At 42.9% G+C, this 16,163-nt stretch overlaps 1 long non-coding RNA gene across 2 annotated transcripts; it reads right to left on the bottom strand.

Annotated features, from left to right (window-relative positions):
- Positions 1-628: 628 nt before the first annotated feature.
- On the bottom strand, positions 629-10,090 carry LOC103163716. Of its 2 annotated transcripts, XR_004772096.1 has the most exons (5): positions 9,746-10,090; positions 9,185-9,331; positions 6,589-6,739; positions 5,266-5,309; positions 629-1,704 (listed from the first exon to the last, which is right to left on the bottom strand). It is a non-coding gene; the product is annotated as an uncharacterized LOC103163716 (long non-coding RNA). The 2 variants fall into 2 exon arrangements; XR_003480348.2 differs by lacking the exon at positions 629-1,704 and having other exon boundaries at positions 4,449-5,309; positions 9,746-10,086.
- Positions 10,091-16,163: the final 6,073 nt, after the last annotated feature.

A 16,163-nucleotide genomic window follows, 5' to 3' on the forward strand; every position in this document is an offset into this window, starting at 1 on the left:
AAGTACTGGTATTGCAGACATTAGCCACCACACCTAGAGATCTACTTTTTCTACTTAATGTTTCTCAGACATTTTACCGAGTTTACACATAGAGCTCTTTCTTTTTTAAGGACTATGTACGATGGGCATTGGTAGCACACGCCTTTAATCCCAGCACTCCGGAGGCAGAGGCAGGCGGATTGCTGTGAGTTCGAGGCCAGCCTGGTCTCCAGAGCGAGTGCCAGGATAGGCTCCAAAGCTACACAGAGAAACCCTGTCTCAAAAAACAAAAAACAAAAAACAAAACAAAACAAAGCAAAAAAAGGACTATGTACTAGTCCCTAATATATACAGAGACTGGGTATTCAACTATTTCCCTGTAAATGGATACTCAAGTGGTTTGGAGGTTGAGTTTTCTGTCTATATTGTTGCTATTAGAAACATTACTCTGATAATATTCTATATTTTTAAGCTGTTAAAGCCATCCCTAAATGTACTTCCTCTTTTTCTCTGAAGGAATATAGAAATGTTAATGTCATCTCTTTTCTTCATGCCACTGTCTTCTTCCTACTTCTCATCTTCCTGTCCACACACACACACACACACACACACACACACACACACACACACACACACACACACACACACCATCTCCCTCTGTTGGAAATGTTCTTTCTCTAACTCTCTGCTGGAACCTTGTTTTTTTATCTTCCCAAGTTCCCCCATCTCATCATTATGGAGTCAAGGACTCCTCCTCCACAGTTCTATGAAACTATATCCCATGATGTGTTGGTTATCTCTCTTTATACCTGCCCTTGCAGGTATAAAGGGAGAAGGGACTTAGCATGGATCCTCAGTCCCTGCCATCAGGGTCTGCATGCAATAGGTCTAGTGACATACCCTGAAGCCTGAGCTGCATGCCCTCCAGGGTTCACTAGGTGTGTCTTTAATCTCATTCCCTCTTGGTCTATGTTGAAGCCAATAACATTCGGTTATGAATCACCTGGGAAATATCAGGGCATAGGACAAGCTGTATGGACTAAGAACATTTCAGAAAGATTAAAATAACATATGACACCATCAGTGACCAGTCCCTCCTTTTTGTCAGATTTGTGGGGACTGCTCTGGTCCTGGTAGCAGTGTGGTTGTATTCTGGGGTTTTCATTTGAACCATGTCTGAGCTCTCTCAGCTGGGTGGCTTTGATACAGCTAGTTTGGTTCTACTTTTCTTCCAGCTACAGTACCACCAGAAGAGAGGCAAAATCACAGAAGGATCTGGAAAGTTTGCAGCAGTCAGTTATTCAGACCCCAGGCCTGAGGCTGGCCTTTGCAATCTAAAAGCTAGATGATCTTGGAGGTCAGCTGGGTGGTGAGGGGTGGCTTGGGGAAGGTGGTTACATTCTCTGTGAAGAAGAGTGCCTGCTAATGTTACCCACCTGCCACATTGCTGCTCTCAAACTCAGCCATAGGGAGACATTGGAAGGACAGGCTGTAGGCCACAGATTTCCCCTCTGGCTTGTGAGGCTACTGTCTGTACAGTGACTCCAGCAGTGATGAAGCAGGAGGCAGAAGGATGGATACAGTGGGTTCCTTCTCACATCCTCCTGCATGACACACGCTGACATCCATGGAGGAAAAGTTTTCCAGCTCCATCACTGGTGAGACCTCCAGAGCACTCCGCCTAGTGCTTTCTTTGTACTGCATTTGAGTGGAGTCAACAGTTATCTGGAGGGGAGAGATCTGTGGTGACTGCAATGCCTCCCCCACCCGACTTGCAAATTTTCCCATAATATTGGTTTTTATTCTTTGCTTCTTTCAAGGACAAATACTCCTAGGAGATGTGCAAAAGCCTTTCATGATTGAGTACAATTTTTTTTCTTTCTAAAGTAGATTAAACAAAGGGAGTTGGGGGCTTAATTAGGACCTGGGAGAAGCTTGTCCATTAGCGTGTGGGGTGGGGTGAAGGTTTCTCACTTTTGAGAAGGAATACGGATGTCCAAAGGGAGGAAAGACATGGTTCAGGCTTGTTCTTTGCCTAGACAGCTCTGCCATTATGACTTCTGCTAAGAGAATCCACGGTCACTGTAGTCACAAGCTAAGGAGTGCAGTCATCATTGCTCACATCCTGATCTGACCACTCCCACAACTGTAAACTCCCACTGACCCAGATTCTTCGTGGCAGCTTCAGGGAGATGAGACTAGGGTGATGGGCAGATTAGGTTTTTGAAGTGAAGGCTGCCAGAGAGATCTGTCAGTAGAAGGTAGGGGAATGTACTTTGGAGCAAGGTGTGCACTGGGCCAAATGCTCATCTGTGGGCTCCTAAACCACATGTCCCATGTCCCTTCCCACTTCCCTCACCATAGATTACTTCATCCACTGTCTAGCTACCAGAACCTTCAAACCCTGACCAGGTTCTCTACAATACAACAAAAATATTTAATGTTTTCTACCATCATTTCTCAACATTTAAATATCAAAATAGTACATGTTTGGATTGCATATCAAGTTAGTTCCCTTGAAAAAACTCCACTTTTCTATTGAGTTGGAAGAGCCCTGGATGAGAAACTGGGGGTCAACATGGTACCACTGTAGCCATGAAGGGGCATCATTTAGACCCAGATCCTTAAACTGTGACTCCCATGGATAGGATTGCACAATTGAAGGTACGGGTCACAAAACATTACCAACATTTTTTCTGAATGACACAAAATGAATTGAAAACCTAGCATGTGCTGACAGGAAGGTGTTTGTTTCTGCATCACTCAGTGTCCATGCTGTTTCTGTGTCTTCACTGCAGCTGTGGTTGATTGGGAACACACAAGCATTCACACTTTGCACTGTTCATGCTGTCACGGGATGCAATGCCAGCCGATCCTTCCTGGAATATCTCAACTGGGATTCGAGGCTATTGTGAGCTATGAATTATGGTCTTTTTTATTATAGATACAAAGTTGTCTGCTCCTATGGAAACAATGGTTTAATTACAGGAAACAAAGGCTCTTACTGTTTTCTACCAACATTTCTCAGCATTTAAATATCAAATTAGTACATCTTTGGATTGCATATCAAATTAGCACATATTTGGATTGCATTTTGTTAGAATGCTTGACTTTTAAAATTGTTGTTTGTGCTGCTGACTTGAATTTCATTTAAAAGATTGCTAAATGAATTTTGGCTTGAGATTAGGAGAGAATTTCCAAGAATTTCTGAAATGGAAATGCCCAAAACATACTTCTGTAATTTTGTACTATATATTTATGTGTAGTGGCATTCTTTGAATTAATGATTATAAAATGAAAATATTAATCAACTCTGGAAAATGTTGGAGATGCTCTGTGTCCTGTACTATCAAATAAATATTCAGCTAAGATTTAATTCTTTGTGTAAAAATAGAGAAGCACATTTATCTCATTGGTATGTAAATTTGCTTTCATCTCTAGAAATATATAAATTGTTTTAAAATAAAGTTATTGTTTGTTTATCATCATTTCATGTTTGATTTGCATACCTATTTTAGATACCTTGTGTATTCAGGGTCACGTAGAAATTTCCCAGGTGGAAAGGGGTTGTGAATGAAGACTGTTTAAGATGCCTTGATTTAAAGTGGACTGTTCCCCTCCTCATCACATGGAATGTGAAGATTAATAAAATAAAACATCCAGACTCTCTGAACTCCCAAGGGACAAGGGTTGTGAATGGCAGATTCTGTGGTATAATTGGGGCCATTTAATAATGCCACTAACTGCTAGACTTTCCCCCTTAGCAGAATTTCATTGCAGGAATCTCCCAAAGGTCTCCTCTAAAATAGAATTTTTTAAAAAGTCAACAAAAGTAGAAAAGGTAGAAGGCTTCAGTAATGACTGACCCCAGGGTAGGTTCCTCTGACCTTGGGGGAGGGGATGCATTTCTTATGAGACATGGAGACTTGCTTCTTCCTCTCACAAAGAGACTACAGGGGTAATGAGAAACACAAAAGCAAGTCGGAAAACTGAAATTTAATAAGACCGGGCGTTTCTCTGCCTGCTCCTCATATATATTCCATTATGATGATTTTCAAGACAGACCACCATGAGGCTGTCTAAAGTTCACAGATGAAGTGGAAGGCCAAGGGAGCAGGGAGATGACAATCAAATTGTCATCAAATTGCAGACAATCCCAGCAAAGCTTCCTGAAAACAGACTTGATTTGTGTTTCTCAAAACGAAAACCAACCAAACAAACAAAAACAAAACTCACTTTTTAAATTGTCTTCTGGTCTTCAGTGAAATCCCAAACTAATTTCTTTACAGAGTTAAAATATGAAATTCAATATGAAACTCAGTATTTAAGAAAATGAATTCATAGATTTTTAGTATGACCTCGAGGAAAATTAGGGGGAAAAAAAGGCTTAGGAAACCAGCTCTCTCTATACTTTTAGAGGCATCACAAATAGACAAGGAGGAATGCAGAACTCAGCTACAAGGCTTCTCTCAGGCTACTCATTCTTTAGTGGCACTGGTGGTTTAAACAAAACAAAACAAACAAAAGACAACCACAGAAACCAAACAACTGGGTACACTGACAAAGGCCTCTAATCCCAGAAGGAGCATCCTTGGCTACTTATCGGATTCAAGGCCAGCCTGGACTACCTGTTTCAAAACAAAACTAAAACCTAGAGTTTGCTTCCAAAACCAAGCAGCTTCCATTGGTGATGGCTAGAATTCAGAAGGCTAGGCCTGGGCTCAGCCTGGCCCAATCAGTGGAAGATTGCATGTCTTATGTAAGGCTGCAGTACCCTCCAACAGAGTGAGTAATTTTGTGCTATTTTTGGGATGGTGCAGTTCTTTAAAACAAAGTGATAAATTAAAGCGGCCTTGGTAATGCAGCAAAAATGTTGAGCCATTTTAAGGCAAATGGAAAACGTGGCCTCAGTGCTCACAGGCAGCAGCAGAGGAGAAGCCTGTAGTTGTCTCTCAGCTCAGTTAAAAACATCAACCAAGTCTGGAACAGAATTCTAGAAACTGGGCAGTATAGAGTCTTATGTTGGGGCTTGGAGAATCACTAATGAGAACCAGTGCTTGTAACTGAACCCAGCTGGCAGAGAATTCCTAGAAGGCTGGCAGCACATCACCTGTTTTCTTACTGAGCCAGGTTAATATTCCTCCTCTTGTAGTCCAGTGGCCTGCATGTTGGCTTCTGTCGCCTCCCCTTAAGTCCAGCTCTCCTTCTCCACATGGTATTTTGCTAAGTCCTGAATCCCACACACTGATTCAAACTTCAAAAAGGAGTCATATTTTTATGTGGTACCTTCTGGTCCTTATTCAAACGATCCTCTTTTGCCTCAGGTTCCTCTGAAAACAGAGATGATGATGGCAGAGGGAGCAATCAATTACTCTGTTGTTGCTTAAATGCATTAAATACATTTTATTTTTGTAATTTTTAGTGTATCCCATTTGTCCTACTTTATAGTTTACTTTCCTGAATGTAAGTAAAATAAAAGTGTTAAAAGGGATCTATTACTTTTTAAAGAAAACATTTATATAATGTTCTCATATCAAGGAAGTAAGACACGATGTTGAATGTTCAAGCTGCAGCCAGATATAGTGGCACATGTTTTATAATCTCAGCCCTGGGGAGGTTGAGGGAGAAGGGTTATTGTGAGTTCAAGGCCAGCCTTGGTTATATAGTTGTCCTAGTCAAAGTTCTGTTACTGTGAAAAGACAGCAACTGTAATAAAGGAAAGCCCTTATTAGAAGCTAGCTTAGTTTAATTTAAACTCAAAGACTTAGTCCATTGTCATCATGGCCAAGAGCATGGTGGGATGCATGGCTGCCTGCAGTCAGACATGGTGCTGGAGAAGGAACTGAGAATCTACATCTGGATTGGCAGGCAGCAGGAAGAGAGAGACACTGGGCCTGGCTTGAGCATCTGAAACCTCAAAGCCAGCACCCATCCCCCAGTGACATACTTCCTCCAACAAGGCCACAATAGCGGCCTATTAGTGTCATTCCCTGATGACCAAACAGTCAATATTATGAATCTATAAGGACCAATCTTATTCGGACCACCACAACAGCGACACCTTGTCTCAACAACAACAACACCCCCAAACCACACCAAATCAAAAACTTGAATCTGAGTGCTAGGAATATAGATGATCTTTTTTGTTTTGTTTTGTTTTGTTTTGTTTTTTGTTTTTGTTTTTTGAGACAGGGTTTCTCTGTGCAGCTTTGGAGCCTATCCTGGCACTGGCTCTAGAGACCAGGCTGGCCTCGAACTCACAGAGATCTATAGATGATTTTTTTAAATTTTTTTTTCTGCCTTTAAACTTACTGCAGAGGAAAAATACCCAGTTCACTCCATATTTTTAAAATTCTGTAAAATTTACCTGCTCTTACTTGTTAATAATACCTCAAATGAGCCAGCTCCTTGAATTTTTTTTCCCAAAGAAATTTCATCACATGCATGTTCCTATTTTGTATTTGATTCATGAGTCATGGCCATAAGAAGCTAAACATAATGACTGGGGGCATGGGGAAGAGAAACTTGGTGTGCCACATCCTTTCTCCCTCCCTCCCCAGGGTGGCAGGAGTCATTCATGGATCAGAGAGCTCTTGTCCCTGATCTCACCTTTAGCCCTCCAGGTCACCACCACAGCTGCAGGAGTCCACAGTCAACCTTGCTTTCCTGGATGGAGAAGCTATCAGCTCCTTCTTGGTGGCTGGCTTCTGGTCTCTTGTACCTTGATCTTCTTTCCCACTCTGCTCGAGGAAGGGAAAATCTGAAAGAAAGGTACTCAAACTGAAAACTACCTTTATCCCCAAATGGTTTCTCAAACGTAAGAGCTGGAAAATTGCAACTATTAAGTTGGCATTCGCAAAAGCTTCTCGTGACGAGGCCAGCCCATAACTGCTAGAGTTGGGATGGAACTAAGACCTGTATTTCTTTCTGATGCTTGTCAGACTCTGGGCTTTATCAGACAGGATGAAGACAATGTTCCTGGGGCTTGACACTTGTTAAAACACTCCTCCATCACCCTGGCCATGTGTGGCAGCCTGCCAAGGCAGGGATGAGGCCAAATTTAGCAGGGTCCTTCAGCACTGTGTGGTTGAAATGATTACCTGATGTGTGAAGGTTCAAGTGTGTGTGTGTGTGGGGATGGGCTGTCCCATGAAGTCCAAAGCCTGGGGTAGCTCATGTTCTATATCCTGGTTGTGGTGACTTGTCACCAGTTGCCAGTCATTTGCAGCTTTGCAGGAGATCTAACCTTAATTGTTTTCCTGGGCATACTCTTCTGCCTGTTTTGGTTTGAATATAAATGCCATTCCTAATCTCATGTTTTAAGCTCTGGATTCCCGAGTTTGTGGAGCTATTTCGAAGGCTATACAGTCTTGAGGAGAGGCTGGCAGAAGTGGCCCACTAGGGGCAGGCCTTTGAAGTTTATATGTGCTGTGGCTCCAGCCCCGAGCTCTGCTTCCTGGTCGATAGTCACATGAAAAGCTGTCCATGCCTCCCCTGTTGCAATGCATTGACATCTCTTCAACTATTAATCAAAATAAACTTTCTTCTCTTGAGTCATCACGTGCCCTGTCACAGCAATGGAAGTATAGCTACTGAGCTAGAGACTCCTTTAAAACGTTAAAAATTCTGAGCACTATGGGCCGCAACCTTGGCTTTCTGAACCTTAAAAATTAGCAACGGGATCAGCTGGTTTCTAAGGTGACTCGCCTTAAAACCCTGAGAGGGCATAGTTGAAGAGACCTTTTGGAATAGGGAAAAAGCTGAGGTTCCTATAGCTTAAAACTTGGAGAGTAACCTGTGTACTAAAGACACCAGAGTCAGGTGGGGCAGACTGTCAGCTAGCGGGGAGGCAGTCCTGGCACTGATCTATCCTCTGCGGATGTTACATTCGTACTCTACTATACCCTAGGAACTGTATACCCATTGACTGCAGCTTTGTGAAACTCAGTCAACAGCTGCTGAGTCCATACTGACAAGAGCTTGCCCTGCTGCTCTTTATTCACAAGCCATATGAATATACTTTTATGAAAAGCAACAATATATACACACATGCATACACAAATATAAACCAATATACATATGTAAATATTTATACATCTCTCATTTTGGGGAAGTTTATCCTAGCTTATTTATTTATTTGTTTGCTTGTTTATTTTTAAAACATCGAGATCAAGCAGCAGCTCACTCTGTGACATGCTTTCTGCTGAATGACAAGCGGAGGCTTTGCCACATTGGCCCACGTGAACTTCCCTTTCAACTGTTGCAGAGGGTCCTGTATGGTTGCCCCATGTTCTGTTTACTTTTTTTTCTTAGCCACCTCTCCACTGGTGGATATTTACTTTGCTTCTAGTGTTTTGTTATTATAAAAATTGTGTCAATGAACACCTATTTTAGCTGACGTGTTTGACGATTTCTCCAAGACACATATCTGGGATCAAAACAGTTGGGTTTACAGCAGCGCCTGCTCTACACTTTGAAAAATTATGCCAAATTGTCAATGTGATGGTACCAGGGACAGTACCTCGTTTCCATGGATATTCTGTTTTTAAAGGGCGCCTTCACATGTTTTGGGGGCATGTACACTGTTCTCACTAATTGTTTATTTCTACTCTGTGTTTTTCGGTTAGGTTACCCTGTCTCTTATCAGTTTGTAGACTGTTTTTTTTTTTTTCAATGAAGCCCAGAATGGTGGCACATGTCTATAAATGCCCGTATTCAAAAGGCTGAGGTAGATTGGGCCACATGAATCTCAAACCAGCCTGGGTTATAAGGTGAGACTTTACCTCAAATGAAAAGAAAAATTGTCTTAATGAACATGTGTATTCACCACTTAGCTTCAATATTACTTCAGTATTAGTATTACCGAACAATACATTCCCCATCCTACCCCATACAACTATTATTTTGAAGAAATTTCCCACATACCACTATTGTTACCACACATAAACATAAAGAGAATTCTCAAAATGTTAACACATATCTAGCACTCATATTTCCTCCATTATCTTTTATATTTTTAAAAATTATTAATATTATCAACTATCCAGACAGTTAAATTTCATTCGCTACAAATATTTTAGCTATTTGTTGGAATTTCTGTTCAAATGAAGTCCTTAATTCTAGTTGGATAACAAGTCATAGACAGACAGACAGACAGACAAACAGACAGACAGACAGACAGACAGACAGACAGATTCTTTCCTACCCTCACTGGAGAATTCTGCTGGTTTTTCTGTGAAGTTCCCTCAATCAAACCTTGATTTTGTGATTACATCAGATGGCGTCATTTAATGTGTTCCTCTCCTTGCATGTGTTTGGTTGCATCTGAGGCTTGGCCAGAAACAGGCTTGACCTTTTGTCAAGAACATTTGAATTACTAAGTTACATATCTCTGACAAGGCCATATGATTTTTCTGCGTCTCCATGAGCTTATCAGCCATCCATATCTATGTCACTGGACCTACTTTAGGAAACAGAAGACTGTACAGTAATTAAAATTACAGAAATTTAATACATAGAATTATTAAAATAATAACCATGAACATCTAATGATGCCTCTAAAGGGCACCTTATATCTGAGTGAGAATATCAAAGAAAAACAACCTGAAATAGGCTCTCTCCCAGGGCTGGGGTTTTGATGTTGTTGAGGAAAACTTGAGTAGTTGGGGACACTGAGCTATCTGGCAGGAGAGTGTTCCTAGTTGCTGTGCAAGAAGGGAAGAACCCAATAGGTACAGGCAGGCTGAGGCTAAGGCTGTTTACCTACCGCACAGTAGGAGGTGTAAGGCCTGGTTCACAGCGTTCACACTGGGAGGGCTGTCACAAGCCCTGGAGTGCCAGCCAGCTGATGGTGGAAAGTGGTCAGGAGGTAGGGTTCCACTGTATGTGTGAAGGCAAGGGGTCTCCCAGTCCAGTCAGGGGATTTGGGCTGCAGGACTTTCCACTCTGAGGATCCTGACAGCACAGAGCCTTACTGATGAAGCAGGAGTGCACTGCTGGAGGCCAGGCACCAGGAGATAAGCCCCCTTCTTCCTGCAGTGTCCCTTTAGTGCCCTCTACCGATGAAGCTCCAGATCATACTCATTGCGAAGGAGAAAGGCTAGTTCTGTCAATGACTGACCTCAGAGCAGGTGCTGAAGGGTGGGGCTGGGGCTGAAAGGCAATGAATCAATAACTAACACAATGGTCACTGTTTACCTTCCTTGTTTCTTTGAAGGTGCAAAATGGTGGTAATTTGCTTCTATTGATCTTCCTGTATTTGCTGGATGCTTCTACAGGGAGAAAGTTCCCACATCTTGAGTACCCAAGGCATAGTGTATAAAGCACCTGGCTCCTTCCCCACAGCCAGTTTTCCCTCTTCTTACCTACTTTACCTCCCAGTACATTTTTTCATCCTTTAGGTAAATGAGACACTTCCATCCCGGCTCATATCATACCTCCACTTCTAACAACCTGACCTGTCCTCTTTCTACAGGCCTGGCCTCATGTAAAAGCTATTTTCTACCAACTACATCCTCCTATGTGAGTCTTGGTTCTAGCCACAAAGTTGGAACAGAATGTATGCAAATAGAGCTTTTCATTCCCACGTCATGTAACCTTCACCAACACCACATGAACTGTGTGCCTGCCCAGGGAAATGAAGCAAGCCCACAAGCAGGTGACAGAAGAACTGGGATTAGAACACTGGGCTGTTTAACTCTGAGTCCTGGGAGCCTGCAGGCTTGGGAAGATTTGACATTCAGTAACTTCAAGCTTAGCTCTCCTGGGTCTTCATCTCTTTGAGGCTAGCATCACTGTTGAAAACTCCCAGTTTCTGGCCCCACTCCTCACTTATTGTACAAGGGTGAATTAGCTGGGGGGCAATGCTGAAGAGCATCCCCAGGTGGTGAGGACAGGGGAGAACGGGTAGGCTGACGAACCCTGCAGTTGCCCAGGGTTATGACATGGCCTGCCCCAACATCCACCCCATCCATGATCAACTAGAGCATATGAAGGGACCTGACCCACAGACCCAAAGCTGCAGGATCTCCATGACACGGGGCAACAACAGGATATCCAGGAAGAGTCCTAGTGAGGGCCCAGCATTGATAGTATAATAGAAATCAGAGACCTAAAACCAGACCAATAATTCTTTGCAATGAACACTGCAAGTAAAGACATAATGACATAGGCGTTTACTGCCTGACTCACTGTGTCGCACTATAGTTTCCATGACAAGATTTTTGATTTTTTTTCCTTTTTATGTCTTTTCTTTTTTTTCTCTTAAATTTATTTTATTTGGGAGCTCCCAAATAAATGAATCCCATAAATGAATGGGATCAAGAAGCATGCTGTGAAAGACTCGCTGAAGAAGTAAAAAAAAAGAAAAGAAAAAGAAAGTAAAGCCCCCATTTCTATCTCAGGATCAACCACTCTGGTGGAATCCAGGTTCAATTGCAGCACATTTTCTTCATCTCAGATGGGTAGGCAGATGCTCCAGTCCTCTCTCTAGATTGTATCCCTTTCTCACCATCCTCCTTCCCCTCCACACGGAAGAAAATGAAAACTCTCAGGGGAATGTGAGAGAGAAAAATGTAACTGCTGGACCTGGTGGTGACATTGAAACTGAGTCTCCTTCCTTCTCCATCTCAGGGGGGCCATGCGCCATATCAGTGGTGAAAGCCAAGACATCCCAGCTGTGTCAATCCTTTTCTCCTCCCCTTTCTTCTCCACTTCAACCACCTCCTCCAAAAATTCACCTAATTCCTCTGGAGCCATCTATTCTAGCCCAGGGTCACCAATTCTGCTTGCTAATCTTCTGTGCCCCTCTGATCCCCTCTGCTACTTCTCCCTTTCCTTCCTCCTAGCCAGGTTTTCCTGGCAAAAACCAACAAAATAACAAAGAGTGGGGAATAAGTAAACAGCTGCCTCCCCTCACTTGGGAGTCTCTGGAAGTGCTTCCTTCATTTCCACGGATGAGTCTGTATTTCAAAGTGCCTGGCACTGCTTCAAGGCTAGTTCCAGTGGCCATGGAGTCATTGTGTTGAGATGAAGGTAAATCCAGGCACTTTCTATTTTTAGGTTGGATTGTTTCTGGAAAAGGTTGCACATCACATAATAGGAAATCCCAAGAGTGTGAAGACTGTTTCCTTCCAGTTGAAGCATTGTTGTGGTTGGCTGTTCTGAGCACAGAGACACTGGGGTAAGTGGGCAAGGGTTGGGGGAAAGGTCCGGCTTTGTGGGGACCAATGGGAAGGTGAAGAATGGAGTCAGGGCAAGTGGGATTGCAAGGATGGAGATTTAGAGCTCTCAGTGACAATACAGTGGTTGCTAGAGGATGAAACCATGACACCTTCCCTGAGCCTGCTTATTTTGCAAAGATAGCTGCCAACATGGGGTCAGCAAGCACAAGTTATTGTCAGCTCAGGATCTGCTATTTGTCATTTAAAAAATGGTAAGTGAAGCTGGAAGCTGATAATGATGACAGTCCACAGTTGTCAAGACATAGGTAATACTCTTTCTTCAGTACAGACTTCCTGGAGTGAGGGCTGGGGGATATAGGCCTTGGTGTTGGATTTGCAGAGCATGTGTGAGGTCCTGGGTTTCACCTTCAGGGTCACATATACCAGATGTGTGGCCTATCAGAGGTCCCTGCAGGCGAAAAGCATTGACTTGTTTTCCTGCCTTGCTCTGTTTTGTGCAATCACTCCCACTTTGCCTTGAGTTCAGAACCACCACTTAGCCTTTGGTGTTACAGAACAGCACCATACATTGACAACAGGCCAAATTCCAGTGTCCCATTCCCTGTAGTTAGTATTGCCCTAGGAACACACCTGTGGCTCAGTTTCCTGGCAAATCTCTGTTCTCCCTGAGTCCTGCTTCTGTAACCAGGCGCTACTGAAATGCTTGGCTGTGAGATAATCATGAGATGCTGCCATAATTACTGGAAAGGTGGAACCAATTCTCAGCATAGCAAACATTCCCTGGGAAGTAGGTACCTTTTCTAATCTTTAGGTAAGGAGAAAGTGCTTTCCTCTAACAGGTAGGACAGGACACTTCTGCCACTACAGCATCATAGGAATCCTCAGGACCAACATCATCCTATCCTGTGCACCAGGTCTCACTGATAAATCAGAGCCCTCCCTTTCCCACAGTAGGACTATCAGGGTGTAAATTCAACTTCCTTAATTACTCTAGTGCTCTGGACACCAGGCTGTGGACTGAATTGTCTTCATACACCCCCTCCAGCTGCAGGAGATGACAGTGGTTAAATGCTGCCACAGAAACCTCCTGCCTTTCACATTGTGCTTAGTCTCAGTTGGTTTGGGAGTTTCTGCCACAGTTAGCACCAGCCAACCTATTCTTGTTTTTTGCCACTTCAACTTTAGAGTACCAGAGCTCTGTGTAAGACGGGTATCTCCTTCTAGAGGATTCTGCCTGAATTCACGTTCCATTCCTACCCAGTTAGTAAGAAAACTGATTCCAGAATCTCCTCCACAGTTGTGTCTGCTTTCCATACTTCTGGCACTGTCTTAGGTTGGGCTCTTCTAGAATTGGTGTCCTACCCAACGGTTTGAGTGAAACAGGTTACTTGTGAAGGGATTCTTGAAGCAAAGGTAGAGATAGAATGGGAGGAAGCCAGGGAAGAGCACCGGGAATCAAGCAGGAGACCTTGAGAGACACTGGGGAGTAATTATGCTGGGAAAGTGGGCAGTTGTGGGCTGTTTCTAGAGTTCCGTCTGCATGGATGAGGAAACAAGTATATAATCTACCACACCTCTTTTGGAACTGCAGAAAGCTGGTCTGGGAACTCTAACTCAAAGACTGCCTATAAAAGGCCTCAGCAGAGAAAAGGGTGTTCACATAATCGGCCACTGGCATTGCAATACAGCTTAGATATTGTCAGACTCTGTCATAGCCTTAGACAGTGGCAACAACCATGCTGACAGAAACATCTAATCAACCAACCAACAAGCAAACCAGATCTGGAGCATGCACAGTCTAAATGGGGAGGTACTTGGGATGTCTGGGAGAGACGTGGTAGAACGTCAGTGGCCACAGTGCTGGAGGCACTACTGAGCAGTGTTCCAGAACCACGGTTTTGCCTGGAGTTTGCCCATTCCCCTGCTGCTTCAGTGAGACACCAGCTGGGTTCTATTTGACACTTAGCTCTTACCCAGAAGCATTCACTCATGGATGAGCCAGTGCCACAAACTGTCCCCTGCGCCATAGTGGGTATGCAATGACCTCCTATAGCCACAAGAGGGAGCCAGTGATGTGACGAGCCAGGCTTAAAAGAGCAGCTGGTGACAAGGACCCCCCCACCCCCCACCCCAAGAGCTTCAACTGAACCTAGATAGGAAATATAGAAGGAGAGCTCAAGCTAGGAGGGAGGAAGTCTCCAGAGAGCTAGGCAGGGTGAGCCTAGGAAAAACCAGAAATGTGACTTAAACAGAGGTGTGATAATAGTTTAATCATACCCCAAATTATATTATTATGAATTTAAAAAATAAGTACACATTTTTTTCCTATGAATGAATCAGAATCAGGCATGGTGGCACAAACCTGTATCTCTAGCAGTTGGAAGGTTGATATAGGAAGATCAGGAATTCAAGATCATTCTTGGCTGTGTAGTTTGGGTTTGAAGACATTCTGGGCTATATGAAATTCTGTATCAGAAAAAAAGGAAAGAAAGAAAGAAAGAAAGAAAGAAAGAAAGAAAGAAAGAAAGAAAGGAATTGGGGGTATAGCTCAGTGGTTGAGTGTTTGGTTAGCATTCATCAGGTCATAGCTGGATTCTGAGTACCTCCAAAAATGGAAAATACATATAAAGAGTGAATATGCACATACATTGGAGCAAATGGAACAAATCAAAAAGCAGTGAGCAAATGAGGGAGCATGGAAGTTACTCTGAGTTTGGGAATGACCACTGTGGTTCCTGGTCTCTGCTTTGTGAAGGCGCCATCCAGATGCCTGCACATCTGTGTGCACACCTGCTGGCCTGCTGCACCATCGTGCTGATGAGTTTGAATTGCCTTGCTGAGCATGCCACCTTTACCCTTTAATTTCAGAGAAATGAATTAATAGCAAATACTGTCAGTATTTTGCAATAATTCTTGACTGAAGCTGATAAGATATCATTTCTACTCCTTAATGAAGATAATCATCTAAATGGGCTATAAATTTAATTGTTAGAACTTTATTACAGAGTAAGGCCATCTTAGTTGCCTCTCAGAGGCCTCTGAGGCAGCCAGAAAGCAACGAGAATGATTTTAATTAAGCATCTTAAATTTCATATCTAATCGACGATTTTCCTGTAAACCACAGGAACCAATGTGATTACTTTGGGCATACCCAACACGTTTTTGTTTAAGAGATTGCCTGAGTCCACTTAGGAAGAATACAAAAGCAAAGTCAATTTATGTCATGCCTCTTTGGGACTCTAAATGTTATTAGCCATGTTTTACTCAGTTGGATTTAGCTGTGGGCGATACAAAGCATTTCTGGAAATATCTTACACTGAGCTTAATTTATGCCTCCCCAACTAGATGCTGTGGTATCATAGGACTGAGGACCGATCAGCATGGGGTCTTGCTACCAAGGGGTGGAGCTCCGTGTTTAAGGAGGGAAGAGATGGACGATCTAGTTGTTGGTCAGCTGTTGTGTCAAGGGAAACCTGAGGTCACCTCTGCTCATCCCTGTACCTCTCCTAAAGCAGGTTCAAATGCATTTACATCCAGGGGAAATGCTGCTCGCATGGTCTCAATACTGCCCAAGCTTTTGAATATCCCACGTGCACATAGAAATAGAAAGGGCTGAGGTTTGTGTGAAAAACTAGAACACAAAATGGAACTGAGAATATTTGGAAGTATCTTTATGGAGGTTGATGAAAAACCTGCTGTATGTTTCTTATGTACTAGTAAGTTCTGGATTTGTATGAAACTTCCAGATCTTTTGACATTTTAAATAAGCAGACTGGGTTTGTTTGCAGGCCCCTAATTCTTTTGTATTGTATTCAGTGCATAAGCTAGCTCCTTGCAGCAATTACTCAGGACTATACTGATGAGCAATTTGAAATTTTCATCATTATTGTCATTGACTTTATGAATCTGAAGATAATAAAAATTTTAAGACCAGTTTTACAACCATTCAAAATTTTACAACGTTGAAATTATAATAAAAGAGAACCCAGCTATTCCTCCTTT

The sequence above is a fragment of the Cricetulus griseus genome (genome assembly GCF_003668045.3).
Source record: "Cricetulus griseus strain 17A/GY chromosome 1 unlocalized genomic scaffold, alternate assembly CriGri-PICRH-1.0 chr1_0, whole genome shotgun sequence".
Classification (NCBI taxonomy): domain Eukaryota; kingdom Metazoa; phylum Chordata; class Mammalia; order Rodentia; family Cricetidae; genus Cricetulus; species Cricetulus griseus.